Source organism: Scophthalmus maximus, chromosome 13 (genome assembly GCF_022379125.1).
Source record: "Scophthalmus maximus strain ysfricsl-2021 chromosome 13, ASM2237912v1, whole genome shotgun sequence".
NCBI classification, from domain to species: Eukaryota; Metazoa; Chordata; class Actinopteri; order Pleuronectiformes; family Scophthalmidae; genus Scophthalmus; species Scophthalmus maximus.
Window position 1 is genome coordinate 13,765,403 of NC_061527.1, and position 15,187 is coordinate 13,780,589.

The 15,187-nt window shown below is 42.9% G+C and overlaps 1 protein-coding gene across 1 annotated transcript in view; it reads left to right on the forward strand.

The window, feature by feature from the left end:
• The window catches only part of agbl4 (AGBL carboxypeptidase 4), a 230,123-nt gene that overhangs the window by 73,523 nt on the left and 141,413 nt on the right, over positions 1-15,187 (forward strand). The window lies entirely within an intron of this gene.

Sequence of the window (15,187 nt, forward strand, 5' to 3'; positions counted from 1 at the left end):
GGTCTCCTAACAGTAAAGAGCACCAGGTCATAAAAAGCTGCTCACACATGGGCTTGTTTTCATATAGGAGCACAATCTCTAATGGTTAGTCAGTTAATGGAGATTGTCTTTGCAGTGTTTTCAAGCAGAGCTGTAACAGTTTAAAAGTCGTGGCTCAGTCTTTGTCTTGAGGTCGGATTGGACTTTCAGGGCACTCATGACTCAAATTTCCCATTCTCTGACAGATCAGCTGTCAAACTTGTCTCTTCATGTTACTTTCTTTAATTTTCCCTCGGTTGGTGTGTCAGCAAAAATTCAGCAGAACTCAACAAAACCCACCTGATATGAGCTAAACTGACCTCAACCGTTGGGCTTTGTGGTGGAGTTTTTGCACAGTTTTCGTAAGGACACTTCCACCTCAGTGAGTGAGCTCTTATTTAAGAAACCGAGCTGATGGGCCTCTAAAAATTGTACACAGCAACATAATTAGTTGGGCTGTTTTCAGACGGCCAGTGTGACACATCAAACAAGACGTCGTTTGCGTCATCGTTCAAGTCCACATTTTAAGAATTGATTGGGGACAGGACAGCTCTAAGATGAATAAATCTCTCAGGGGTTTTTTTTCAAACTCAGGGAGTCAGTTCCTAATCTATCTTTCCTGTCTATCTCTTGTGACCTCTCTTTTCCTACAGTATTTATTTTTATTCTGTTGTGATTTCTCAGTAAATGCAGCCAATACAGTCATCCTGAATTCTCTCAGTTAACCCGTTAACTAGGCTACACCTAACTTTGAGAGAATTTGTTGGTTTTGAAGTGTGTCATGTGGGTTATTATTTGGATCTGTGTTAGTCTATCTGCCATGTGTGCTGCTAGTGTTTTATTGATCTGTTTTGCTACCAATCGATGATGGGTGTGGTGTTTTCCATGCTTATCAGACCGTAATCAGTCAACTGGAGGAAAACTATCACTTTTGTTACGTGTGATTTTCCAAAGGTTGCATCCTCGATTCCCTCATGCATTCAATAGATATCGAACAGATTTTTTTTTTTTTCATTCTCTTTCTTTTTCCTCCTCACCAGTGATGATGAATTGCTGTCACTGTTCCCTGTGTTCATCCTGTGTCTCTGAGCTATCATCTTGTTACTTCTCCTTTCCTCAAATTCTCCTTGTGCTTGTCGGTGGTGTAGTGAAGCAGCTGATTCTGCATTCTTGTCCATTTTGATCCTTTTTCATCATTTACAGTCTTGCAGAATGAGACTAGGGGGCTGCTTGCAGACACTCAGAAAACATGGCAGCTGAAAAGAAAAAAATGCTATGCCACGTCTCAACTGTCTCTCTTAGAGTGAGGCATCTAAGTACGTGCGAGTATGTGTGTCCAGCCATGCATGCTGATGAGTTGGAGGTAGAGAAGATTGCTTTTTTACAGCCTCTCAATCACAAAGAGCCAACTAAAAGGTACACACTGGCAAATACTGGGAGACCATTTCTAGGCTTACAGTCATTGGCTGTAAAGCAGTCATGTAGCTAAAGAAGGCCAAAAACATATCCTCTTCATTCATGTCTTTTATAAAAAAAAGTGCTTGACTTGAATATGGGCTGTTGAACATAGACTAAACAGCAAAACATTGTTCCAAGATTTACACTAATTCCCTTTTCTGTGATTTATGGATATTAACTGCATCTGTTAGGATCATCCAAATCCAGCGTCCTCTTTGTTCCCCCCTGTCATGATGATAGTAATGTCAGCTTTTTTGATTCATGCTCCTCTACTCACAGCAAGTTGTAAAAATGTCTTGGCATAAATGATTTGTAATACTACCAGGAGCAAGGACACACAATGTCAGGGGTGTGCGGCACCTGAGACCAAACGCAGTCAATAATAATCCAATTGCAAAAGTCGCAGCACCAGCAACTTCAGACGTACTACTCAGATCCTTCGGTTCAGTCCAACCTGTGCCACCTATAGGCAACAGAAGTCACAGCAGCGGCATTTCAGACTTGCCAATGTGGACTTGTTGATGTTGCCACTCGCGGTCAGTGAGTGTTGAACGCTTGAGCTTTTGTAGATTTTATATTTTGAATGCATGTTTTCTGCTGAGTATTGGTAAGAGTATAGAGTGCAGTTTTGGATTTGTTCGACATAATATTTCCCCGACAAAGTTTATTGTCGAGGATTGGTTCAGCATTTTAGGAAAAATGTCTGCTAGAAAGGGTGCGTCTCTGCAACTGAAGTGCAACAGCAAATATGCTTTGTACAAAACATTATCGCTGAAAAATTATCTAAAGTTTCTAAAGAAAATTCTGACAATGTCTGTTGTCCATAGCTGCTGTACACTGTATGAGAAGCGTCTCCTTTCAGGTCATTGAATCCATGCAGCCTTATGAAGGCCACAGGACACATGGTAATGGTATTCTGCAGCCGCCACTTCAGTTTATAAGCTTCAGTTTTCAGATGTGTTTTATTCTTGAAATGCCTTAGAATGCTAATACCGTCCATCATAATTGCAATACGAATGTGACAATTTACAACATGAGGTAGAGCAGAATTTAAAAGGCAAACGGTCAGACAACCATTCTCTCTTAATATCTGGCAAATCCACCTGATACATAGCTGTCCCCCATGGTGCAGCCTGGCTTCGAAAGGGAATAGGAGAAGGCACACACAAAAATAACACCCGTGAGTAATGAACAGACTATGTAAACCATTCTCCACCTTCTCATGAAAATTTGCAATATTTGACAATTTAATGGTCGTTAAAGAAGTTTTATTGAAGTCAGTAACCTGGTTACCCTGACCTCAAATGTATCAGATGTTACCAGGAATTATTTATTTAATGTTTTCTTAGTAACCCAAAATCGAAGAATGAAACAGTTTCAGTTTTATTAATTTATACAGGTACAGATGTAACATGTTTCCTGATAACTAAATCCAATTAATCTTATTTACATAGATGCAATCGTATATGTTTTATGTTAAGTTCGTTCATAGCCACGTATGTGTCCCTTTGTTAACCAAGTCTGACACAATTAACAATGATAATTTGATAGATTTCTCTCATGTCTTTGGACAATCTGCAGTCTGCTAATTATTAATGTGTGAGTTCGGTGAGGTGTGTCTCCCATCTCATTAAAAAAGACTGGATGTAACACTGGCAACTTGTACATTATTCCCATGTCTTGTCTTAGAGGGGAAGAACGAGAGGAGTGAGTGCAGGAGGTGATTGATATTCTACCAGGGCGTCTGCCATTCACTACATTCATACTGAATTTAGTGTCTCAGCACTCTGCTTTTACAGCAGGGCGGTGGGGTTGGCGCCCTCGTAGACCCACCTCAACACACTCAACAATAACCTGTGACATCACTTCCTGCTGATACAGCTCGGCTGTCAGATATGAGCCTCAGTGTCCTTCAACCTCCATCCTCTCCGAGTCATGTAGCTGCTATGAAAACAGACACAAACACACATCTCTCATACACACACACACACACACACACACACACACACACACACAAACACATGAATGCACACACACACGCAGCCTTCACACAGCCTTTGACCTCTGTTTTCAGTAAGCCTTTAAATTAGTCTCAATGTGTTATGTCAGTGTGTCAGAGTGAAAGCCTGAGGCAACAGTGCAGAGAGAAGAGGCTGAGAATATGGGCTGCAAGTAACACTGGACTCTCATTAACCTCCCTACCTTCTCTGTCTTCACCAAGTCTCCTTCATCAGCTCATCCAGGCCTGAAGTGACACATGGGCCTCTAGAGTGTCAGTAGCGATAAAGATGCCGCCACTTCAGCGTTTTAATTGGAACTTCTGCTGTTGATGTGTGAACAGCTGTAGGACGGAGAAGGGCAGATCTATCATACCTCCCCTCCACAGACCGCCTGAGGTCAAATGGCAGCAGTTACTGTGGCAGGAAAACCCGCGAAGCTCCTGTTTATTCATGATTTTATTGCCCCACCCCTCCCACTGCACCGTCCTGCGCTCACATCTGCATATTCACATCTGGTTGTGAAATGACTGAGGAAGAGGGAGCGAGCATCTGGAGGAGTATGGGGGCTGTGCTTGAGTGAAATGACCAGCAAAGATGTATTTATAGATTCAATGCGGGGGTTCACACACTCAAACTATCACACACACACACTAACACACACACACACACACACACACACACACATACTTCTGTGGATCCTCGACTCTCCCTGCAGACACAAATCCATTATTCATTTCAAAATGACTCATTTTCGCCCTGTGGCTCCATGCAGTTGTGTGGCGCCAGACCAAGGGGGGTGCTTTTTCTAATTAATGCAGATTGCGGAAAAAAAACAAAAAAGTAACATATTCACCCTGACGCCTGACAATATAAGAGAGCAGGCGTGAAACACTGCTTGTAGCAAAATCTAGTCTTAGGCCAATAATAACCCTGCACTTTTAAGAGTGTTGCGTGCTGTGTATTCTTGCCTCCTCTGCATTTGATGTCATCCCAGCCTTGTCGCTCAGCATGAGTACACGATAGGTACAAAGCTAACACGGGCAATACCAGCAGAAGTTAAGCATCACGCTATGTTGTCTAAGCACAGAGGAGAGAACAACAATTCTCTTCAAGCTGCCCTCCTGAGATGATGATGATGAGTCCACAGAATGTCAGTGGAAGCATAGCGCGTGTGTACCTCTTACAATGTAGATGTGGGGTTTCTTTCCTGTCTTTTATTCTATAGCGTGGTCTTTCATTTTGAGAGCATTATCTCTTCATTTCTCGTTTAGATTGACAGTACACGAAAGTTGGTCACCGGAAATGAAGACTGGTATAGGTTGGGCCGGGAAGGATCCATCCATTGGATTTATTTGTTGTTCGGGAATGGAAGGACGCATCTGTCGGCCGCGTTTCGAGGAGCCTCCGAAGTAGCTCGGGCTAGACACGCCGCTGTGGTGGAAGCAGTCTTTAAATGTAGCCTCTGAAGGAGTTGACCCCTGAAATGGGTCACAGCAATAGAAACATCCCTTTTGTTGTGTTGCCTAGCAACTGTGTTAGCTTTAGTAAACATAGTAAACGGTAAGGAACAACTTCCAAGAAATCCCTGGTCTTCGTTTTTTCGCCATTACTGTTTCTCGTTCCTAGTATTTTCTGCAACTAAGCAAACAACGGCAGAGTAGATAAGAGCTTCCTGTTTACACCAGCATGCACACGCCCATGCTCTTGAATAAAGATAGGAAAAAAAACTCCATCTGTGGTATGTGCTGACAGATAGGACCAGAGTTCATTGTGGTGTGGAGATCACATGCATACTGTTCATGCATGCACACTCTTACAAAGACAGACAGAGAGAGTGAGAAAGCACACACACACACACACACACACACACACACACATACACATACCTGCAGGTATCAACTATCCACAGCCCAAGATCGAGGAGGGGCCACGTCTTCTAATTCAGATATTTGATAAGGCAAGACACAGTGCTGCTCTGCATGCCATTAGATGGCAATCTAAATAACATTTACATGTCATTTACGTCTATCACCTTCTCTTTGAAGAGGGGTGTCAGCAATCTTTGCACATTAAAGCTCATATTTATTCCACTTGCCAGCATGGTTCCTGTGCCGAATTTGCAAATGAATGCAATTATGGGTTTCCTCCCCAGACAGTTTTTGAAAGGTAGTTGTTATCAGGAATAGTTATGAAATTTGTGGACACATTATTTGATAATGCCTGGATATGATGTGTCAGTGGAAATATCCCTGCACTAAATGTTTATTCTCTGACCACAGTCTGTTGTCATTTGTTTTGTGACATTTATGGTATTTTTATGTGCTTGAAAGTGCTGTATGTAAACAGGATATTTGAGGATTAATGCTTGCGTCATTTTGTTTTTCTTTTGCCTTTTGTGAAGACAATGTTGACAACGCACACTGTACTATGCACTTTCCTTTTCTCATGCTCTCTGCTCATTGCAGCAAAAAAAAATCATACAACTTTATTTAGTGGCCCAGTAGTGACCAATCATATTAATGAAACAGTTTTTATTGCATTAACAAAATGCCTTTGAATGATCATTACCGCAAAAATATTTTGACACAGCAATAAGCCCAGTATCTTTTTTCGGATGCCATAATTACCACCAGCAAGAGGAGCATGGCTGGATGGATGCTCATGTGTTGCAAGTCGGCGAAGGCGCTGGAAGCAGTAGAGGAGATGAAGATGAAGATGGGTGAGATAGGCTGTCAAAGACCAGGCGTATCACTCTGAGGACGTTATTCCCCTCCGACACATCCACAATAACCCTCAAGAGGAGCAATTGCTTCCCTCTGTCCGAGCACAAATTTCAATGTTGTTTTGCACACATCTCTCCATTATGAGAGCTTTTTTTGGCAACAGAGGAGATATTGAAATAGAGCGAACGAGATGGAAGGAGCGAGGCAGGCATGGATGGAGGAAGGGAGAGAAGAATGAGAGAGAGATTGGTTTTCATGCCTGGTAGTCAGCGGGCCTGTAAATCTCCCAGGAGCATAGTGGAAGACAGCAGAAGGTTGATAGTCATCCATCACTCCTGACAACCCCACTGCTCTGCAAGGGCCTGACAGCACAGCCCTGCCTGAGAGAGGGAGGGCGAGAGAGAGAGATGGGGGAGAAAACACAAGAAGAGAGATAAATAGAAAGGGACGCTGCCTGCAGAATGAGAAAATTAACTCTTCCATATTTAAAGCAGAAGGCAGAGGGGGGAAAAGAAGGTGAGAAGACAAATGTGTGGAGAGAAACGGGCGGGGGGAAGTGCAGCAGTTGGCTGTTACCGTCGCTCCGTTCATCCCTCACTGAGTGCCTGTGGCAGTGCTGCTGCTGAGGGAGTGGAGGTGTACTGGCTGGAACCAGCTCTGTCCTCGTCGTTGCACCAGAGCATGAACATGTGGGTCGTAGTCTGAAGATGTGCACACTTCTTTTCTTCACATGCTTTTCACATGTGAATCAATTTCACTTGCATTGTATTTCCTTTGTTGTTTCCTTGGCAGGCCATGATCATATGCATTTCCATGTCCGCTCCAGATGTGTGTTATGTGAATATGAAAACATGTCTTTGTAGCCCCGTCTCCTATAGATTAAATGTACATATTAATCTGCATCAAAAAAGTATTTAAAAGGAAAGTCTCAATCACATTTAAGTAAAACCATGGGCAACATATTTGATAAATGTATTTGCCTAGTCTCAAAAATATTGGCACTGACCATTTAAAAAAGATGCTCTGACACTATTTTCATTTTTATTAGCAAAATCTGCTCTTGCAAAGTTGTATCAAATACAAGTAAAGTAAGATTGAACTTTTTCATGGTTGTGTTTAGGAACACTTGGCTAAGGTTGGTTTTAATATTAAAACGTGGTTCTAATATTTAAAGGGGCATTTGACGTATGAGATAGGCATTTTACTTAACATTTATTTTTTAACATTTAACTGAGACCAAAGCACTTGTGTTGCCTAAAACTAACCAAACTCCTGTGTTGTTTTTCCTTCACACTGCAATTAAATTAATTTAAAAAACATAATCACCAAAACAAAGTAATAGTATGTAAACATGATTTAGGAGGGAGAGAGTTGGTCTATCACAACAGAAAGCTGTTTCAGTAAATATAATACTCTCTCACTTTTATGTAGAGCATGAATAAGCTGTAAAGATATTTTCCTTGCCTCTGGTAAAATAACCATTCCTTTGCATTACAGCTTTCTAAGTGACACAATAAAACACTGAATACGAGTGGAAGAAAGCGTGCGGTGCTATTTTGTGTCAACTGGACATATGGGATAAGTTTCCCTGCTTGTGTGGGCAGGGTGGTAATAAAAAAACGGGAACTGCCTATTCAAAAAACGTTAGGGTCTTAATGCCAAGGAGCTGTCCAAACAACCTGTCAATTAAACAGACACATCTGACAAATCTGTGGGCAACTGACCATGACCCATTCTACACATATCGACTTCAAACGCAAAACACGCTGAAGCCACCAACGGACACACACACACACAAAGACGCTCATTATTAAATCACAACATAAATGTGTGATCTTATTATAGTGCTGTGGTGTCTCTATAACATGTTGCAATACGTGGATGGGTAATTTAATGAAAGCAGTAAAAGATGGTAGAGGTTAACCGATGTTTATCTCCAGTCTTTTACCGCCAGCTCATTGTGTGACCTGTAATATACTCCTCCATAGAAACTAAAGGTTAATGTTTTACAATTCCAATGATTGTTTGTGTTTCCGTGTGTGTGTGTGTGTGTGTGTTTGTGTGTGTGTGTGGGTGATTGTGTGTGTGTGACCTCCATCAGTGTCTGGAGGGCACCGGCCATCGCTGTCACTCGGCGCGAGAGGAGCCCTAATTAAAGAAGTTCCAGTTCTACATGGCCTTACAATGGAAGAGAGAGATTGCCTTTCAACTCAGTGCCCAGTGCAGAAACTTCCTCCTCCTTTGGTTGAATGAAAGAGTGTGATACAAAAAGCCATGAATGCCTAAACCAAACAAAAGCTCTTTAAAAGACTGTCACCGTGCTATCTGATATCTCCTGGAACTGCTCTGCTTTGAATAAATCTTCCTCGGTGAAGGAAATTAAAAGCTGACATTTAAAAGGCGGCTGCTGGGACTCGTGGCCCCCAGGATCAATAGCAAGGTATCGCACAACTTCCCCTGAATGTTAGCCGACTTTTCCACGGGGCATCTCATTCTAAGCACAAACAAACCCAAACTAGAGTAGGAATGTTATGTTGTTGTGTGTTGTTTTGGCAGTTTACCTTCAGGTGTGTGTGTGTGTGTGTGTGTGTGTGTGTGTGTGTGTGTGTGTGTGTGTGTGTGTGTGTGTGTGTGTGTGTGTGTGTGTGTGTGTGTGTGTGTGTGTGTGTGTGTGTGTGTGTGTGTGTGTGTGTGTGTGTGTGTGTGTGTGAGAGAGAGAGAGAGAGAGTCGGTCGAGTGGCAGATGGGTGGTTGTGTCTCTGTCGCTGTGTGTGTTTGTGTATCTGCTATATGTTTGAAGGATCCCGTCCTCCTCTTCCTTGTGTCAGCACCTTGAGGTGACATTGGTCATCAGGGACGTAAACTGTCGGCAGTAACATCACACTGAAGTGAAAAAGGGAACGTGACAAGATAAAAGAGAGCAGGAATAGTGAAGTGTGTGTGTGGGTGGAGTGTGTTGGTGACATTGGTGACACTTAGTTGCACTGGGTGACATAGTCAACCGGCGTCATTGTGAAGTATGTCAGGTTATGTATAGCAGATTTAGTCAAGGTCGCGCATGTGCTCCTGGAGAGGAGTCACATCCCCTTTCCACGTGTCTCATCCCTCCCTCGGACGCCCATGCACGCACACGTGCACACACACACGTGCACACACACGCACACACACACACACACACACAAGCGCACATGGGCACACGGGTGTCCTGCCCTACACATGTGAGACTGTGCCCTCTGTCCTCTCCCATAGGGACTCAGGTTGTCCCTCAGTGTTCCCCTGTCATACTGCTGTTCCCACCCACTGCTGCCTTGTGACCTACCTCACTGTCACCAGCCTTTTATTGGGGCTTAACCATATTTGAGCTGCCCTGCTTGAGCAGACCTTCACCATAATGCCACCCTGGAGAGTCCCCACAAACCCACTGAGAAGGTTTTCTTACCCGTACTAAAATAAACAACCAGCAGCATTTTTACAAAAATCTGACAATTATTGCTTTATTTTTTAAGACTTTGGTTCCGTTCAGCCGAAAGCGCCCCTGTTTCAGCGTGCTAGTCTGTTGGCCATGTCAGCCTTAAGGGAAACTTCACTTTATTCAGACTTTGCGTTTTATTTTCACAGCTACAGCAGTTGGTTCAATTGGTTGTAAAGACACTGCACCTGCCCGAACAGAGAGGTCTCAGATTGTGCTTAAATGCAGTGGCTCATAAAAGGCGCAAATTGGCCCAACAAACACGAGCAGTCACAGAATGTTGCTGCAATCAAGGTTACGTTTTTGCCAGTTTACCTAGACTACTACTATCTTTTTGAATTAGAAACAACAGTGCAGTTGCACTGGAAACCTCTGCAGAACCATGGGAAGTTTTACCAAGAATCTACTCTGTAAGCTGCGACGGGTGTTCACAGTGGATGGTTTGGATGAAATGGTAACGTCGGCCTACGTTGTTTCTTCCAAATGATTTGAGTTTGTTTACAACCATCTGATCCTCTGCCTGCTCACTGTAGTTTCCTTCTTTGATCTGTTTTTATTTATGTTGCCATTTTCCAAGATTCCCGCCATTTCTTAGCTGAGAGCATTATTAACATGAGCCCCAGGTACCACAGAGGTATTAGGCTATGTGACAGCTCCCTGCGAGCATGGTGGTGTCTACCGGGGACATCATGACACCTGCCAGGAAGTAATTTCTGTCAGTGAAACTGTGCGATGTTGTTGGTGTAACTTTGTACAACAGAACAGTGAAACAGCTGTGACACACACCAATACAAACAGGCACGGTTTGCCACTGAAACAACCCTGAATTCTGTCGCAGCAGTCAGGAACTCTTAAACCACACTCTTCATATGGTTTTCATGAGCTTTGTTTATTGCTTTCAATAGTATCCCTTCCGTTTTCAATTATAATTTAAACTTACAGTTCCTATCCATTTTTTAAGTTAATCAATGAATTTATTTGAGAAATAACTTAACTGAAGTCCAGGTGCTTATTAGTAGATATTCAGATCACCACGTCTGCATGAACTGTGTTTGCAAACATGCAAAACACATTGATGTCACAACACTGTCCAGGTGAGGAGCAACGCTACGCTATCAGTCATCACTTCACTGAAGGATTTCTTCATCTCTTCTAAAAATTGCATTTTAAACTTTAATGCAAATATCAGAAAATAACCATACAATAGGAATGGGTGAAATAACATTTGATAATGATCATTTAAATTTTTAAGTGGAAAAATTGTTCTTACAGTATAAGATTGAACTATTCTGAACTATTCTGATCTTTGTGCAGTACACTACTGAGATCTTGGGAGAAAAATTCAAACTGAGGCCTCGTATAATCTTTTAATAAATTACAGTAATTGTGTGTTTACACCGATTAGCCACGACTTTATAACCAGTTACTGGTTTTAAGTGTGTGGCTGATGGGTGTGTATTTGTGTGTCTGTACATGTGCTGCATGCTCGTGCTGGTGTGTGTGCTGCGCTCCTGGCGGTGTCAGGTTGTCCCCTGTATTGTGGGTCGTTGGCACGCTGTGCGTCAGTGATCAGATTGATCAAAGACAACAAGGGAGGAACAGGCAGAGCCCGAGCTGCCAGCAGCTATCAGCCTGTCTGTGTCTGATGGACACGGACAGGGCTCACAGGTTTACTCTGCTTGCTTGTGTCATGCCGAGGAATCTCACTGTAGCCGAGGCGATTCACGGAACGCGGTTTGGTGATGTGTACTCGTGACCTCACCTGATTCCTAATGGGACAATTTGTCTCTGTTTTGTTTAAACTACCGGGTCTCATTTCAAGTGCAGTGTTGTGGGAATCATTACGTTTCCTGCGGTGAACTCATTTTAGAGTGAGAATCTAATTTTTCACTCCGGCCCGACCCTCGGGGTCAGCATCAAGAAAGAGTTTCGTCTTCGGTTTCTTACACGTTGATCTTTCAGCACAGTGGCCAGAAACTATGGAAGAACAATCTCCCCAAGGTGTGGGTCACCTATAGTCACCACATGTATACATATTTTACGTTATGATCTACACTTTAAGTAGTCGGTGATTGACATAACCTGTTTAATGGTTGTAAATCAAGGAAAGGCAAGTGTATTTGCATAGAACACTTCAACAGCAAGGTTAAATCTTAGATTAAGTCAAACTCTTCAGTTCCACCTGAAAACATGTCATTTATCTGGCCAGAGTGATTTTAGCACTTAATCCACCCAATAACACCTTTGACACTGCGGACACGTTATTATTTTTTCCCCCCAATCATTCATAATCAAGTCTGCTCAGCCTTCACCATCAAAAGGACAAAGTGCCTCGTCTCTCTGTAGAGGTCTCCGTCTAAGCATTTGAAATGGTTTCTTTAATAATTTATTGAGGCTTCTTCCAGGAAGCAACGCTATCCTGCCACATGCTGGATCGATGTGGATCAAAAGACAGTGTTTGATCCTGGATGCAATCCTATCCTGATGTGGCCCCAGCGAGGCTATTTTAGTGCCAAGCGCTGTGGCCAACTGGCTGCTCGAGTCTGTTGAAAGGTTTCCAAAGAAGTTGTGATTAGAAATTCGTAATTTAGACCCAACACATTTTGAGTGAGACCTCTATTCTTGCTTCCTGGATTTTGAATTTATTTTGCATCAGCAAGAAAGTATTTGTTTTTGATTTTGATCAGGTATTTCAAGTCTTTTCAGATAGTTTTTATTTATATACCTCCGCGAGGGAGTAAAATCTTATGTATTGCTCCATTAAGGTTAGTTTGAGTTTTACTAGTTTGAAATGATTTCTTCTTTTGACATTTTGAATTGTCAGAAATGGACAGTATCTGTTTGTTTTACACCCGGATGCAATATTTAAGGATGTAAACCTGTGTTTGATGGAAGTTAGTGTGTGTGTGTGTGTGTGTGTGTGTGTGAGAGAGAGAGAGAGAGAGAGAGAGAGAGAGACAGAGACAGAGAGACAGAGACAGAGAGAGACAGCGGGGGGGGGGCACGCGCGTCCGTGCTGTGACACCACAGAGACACCTGTTCCAGTCTGCCATTCAGCAGTGATGGGGACGGCGCAGGGCTTTGACACGCTCTGTAGACAAGACAGCTCAGACAGCGTGGATGTTAATCTCTTCTAACTGCTCCCAGCCTAATTAAATCTTCCAGGGCAGCACACATGTGCAGACACACGCACACGCAGAGATTCACGCACATGTATACGTGGAGGCTTCTAAATTTGTCCTGGTTATGTGTGAGTTTTGACGATCTGCAGAAGCGGCCCTACAGCAGTTTGCTTGATTTTAATTCAGTGAAATTGACTCCTGTCGTCAGCACTTCAGCACAATGTTTGTCGATACAGTGAGAAACATATGAGAAAACCACTTTATGTGGTGTATAAATCTCTTGTTTGCTGCAGATGAAAGCACATTTCTGTCCAGTTGCTCTGTGCAGACGTACAAGTATTCCGCTGAAATGGAAATACCAAAATGTATCTGCTCGACCTTAGCTGGGTCACTCCCAACACCAGGGTGAAATTAGGTTTTTGTAGAGCCATGAATCTAGTAATGTGGTCTTCAACCTGACAAAAATGTTACTGTGTATCTAAAGACCACAGACTGGAGGTCATAGGCTGTTATAATATTATATATAATTTAGGGTTTTGTAGCATTTATTCTAACAAATGACGCACAGATGTCATTAAAGCTGAGCTGTCTTTAAGACAAAGACAAATGCTAAATAACTGCCTGCTTTACTTTACACCTTTTTTTCACCGGTTGCGGTAACGATTCTTTGTATGATAAATAAATAGAAAGAAAACTGTGTGTTGTGGACTGTATAGGCAGATGGATGAGGTTATAACACACTGATCAGCTACAGCAGTAAAAAAAAGTCACTGCATTTCATGTTGTGGCAGATCTGTTATGTCCGTGGCCTGATACCATCAGTAGTGTGATTTAAAACCCACGTTTTTGGTTTCAATTTATTTTCCACAGCTTTACGGCCTGAATAAGTCAAAAATTACACCGATCCGCCACAACATTAAAACTGGCTACAGTTTTTTAATGATCATATATCGACCGTCTATATACCGGGGGGAACAGTTTTGACTGCAAAAAACAGACAACTAATGAACCGATTACAACACTAGATCAGATAGCACAAACTTCTCTAAAGGAATAATACAACACTCTTGTAACATGAAAGTGGTAGCGCACGCACACACACACACACACACACACACACACACACACTGATTCAGATAATGGTCCAGGGTTCTTGTATGTTACTTTTAATCTTATGAAAGGTCCCTCTAGGTTAATGAGTGACTTGCTGCTGTGATGTTTAATCACAAGATGTAGTTATTCTTTTTTAATCTTTTTTGCTTCAGTGAAGTCGGAGTCTCCATATGCCTCCCTCGCTACCCGCCAGCCCACCTGCCTGTGTCCTATACATCTGTTCACCCAGCCAGTAGAGCCCAGCTTATACTCTACAGAACCTTCAGGAACTCTGTCCCGCCCACATGTATCTCTGTTACACAATTATCAACCTGTCGCTTCGTGTCCCTGTGTCTATTCCTAAGTCTACCCTGCAACAATACGTTTTTCCTATGCTTGATGGTCGGCCACCTTTGTATTGTGTATCATTCTCCTTATACGATTCAATTTTCTTTTGCTTCCCTTTGCCTGTGTCTCTGTCACCTGTCCAGTCCCGGCTCCCTCTGACTTAAACAGGCCGAACAAATAGATTACAAACAGTGGGTAGAGTGAAGCTGAGGGGGAAGACAATCTGAATTTGTTGTGGAGAAAGAATGAGGAGGGAGGCTGTGCAGTCAAAGAGAGTCGAGTCGGAGTGAGGCTGTATTTGCCTGAGGGGAAAAGGCTGAAAAGTAGCGCTCGCAACAGATGTGCAGGGCAGTAAAGTGTAATTGAAATGCCAGCAGCAATGGTCTTATCTCCCTGCTACAGGAGCCTGCTGCCAGTCTCAACATCAGTTAGATGTCATTTTACCTAAGTCTGAATCAGCCTGCCACAATCCACAATCCCCATTCCTCTGATGCTAGGCGGGAGAAAGGGGGAGAAACGAATGAGGGGGAGGAAGCAGAGAAAGAAAAGGAGGGTGGGGAGTCTGTAATAGGATTTCAGTAGCACCCAGTTAACTTCCACCACCTGGACTTATTTGGTAATTTGATATGCCCCATCAATAGGATTCATTTACCCCGACGCATTATTACCATCGCCATTCATTTGACTAGAAAGTATATTTCTTCATTTCTCTCTCCACATTTTCCTGCCTGTTCTGATCCTAATCATACACAGTGGAGGTGCAAGAAAGGAGGGGAGGCTTATTCCAAAATGTAGGAGCAGAGAAAGAAAGTCCTTGGTCCGGTGGAGGTGGAAAGCCAGACTCCATCGCCCCAGGCAAAGCTTAATGTTTTGGGCCAGGCAGCGTTCCTCTGGGAAGGACCATAATGTCCTCGCAGATTAGAGGTTGGCACTCCTCGGAGCCGCTGCCTCTTTATC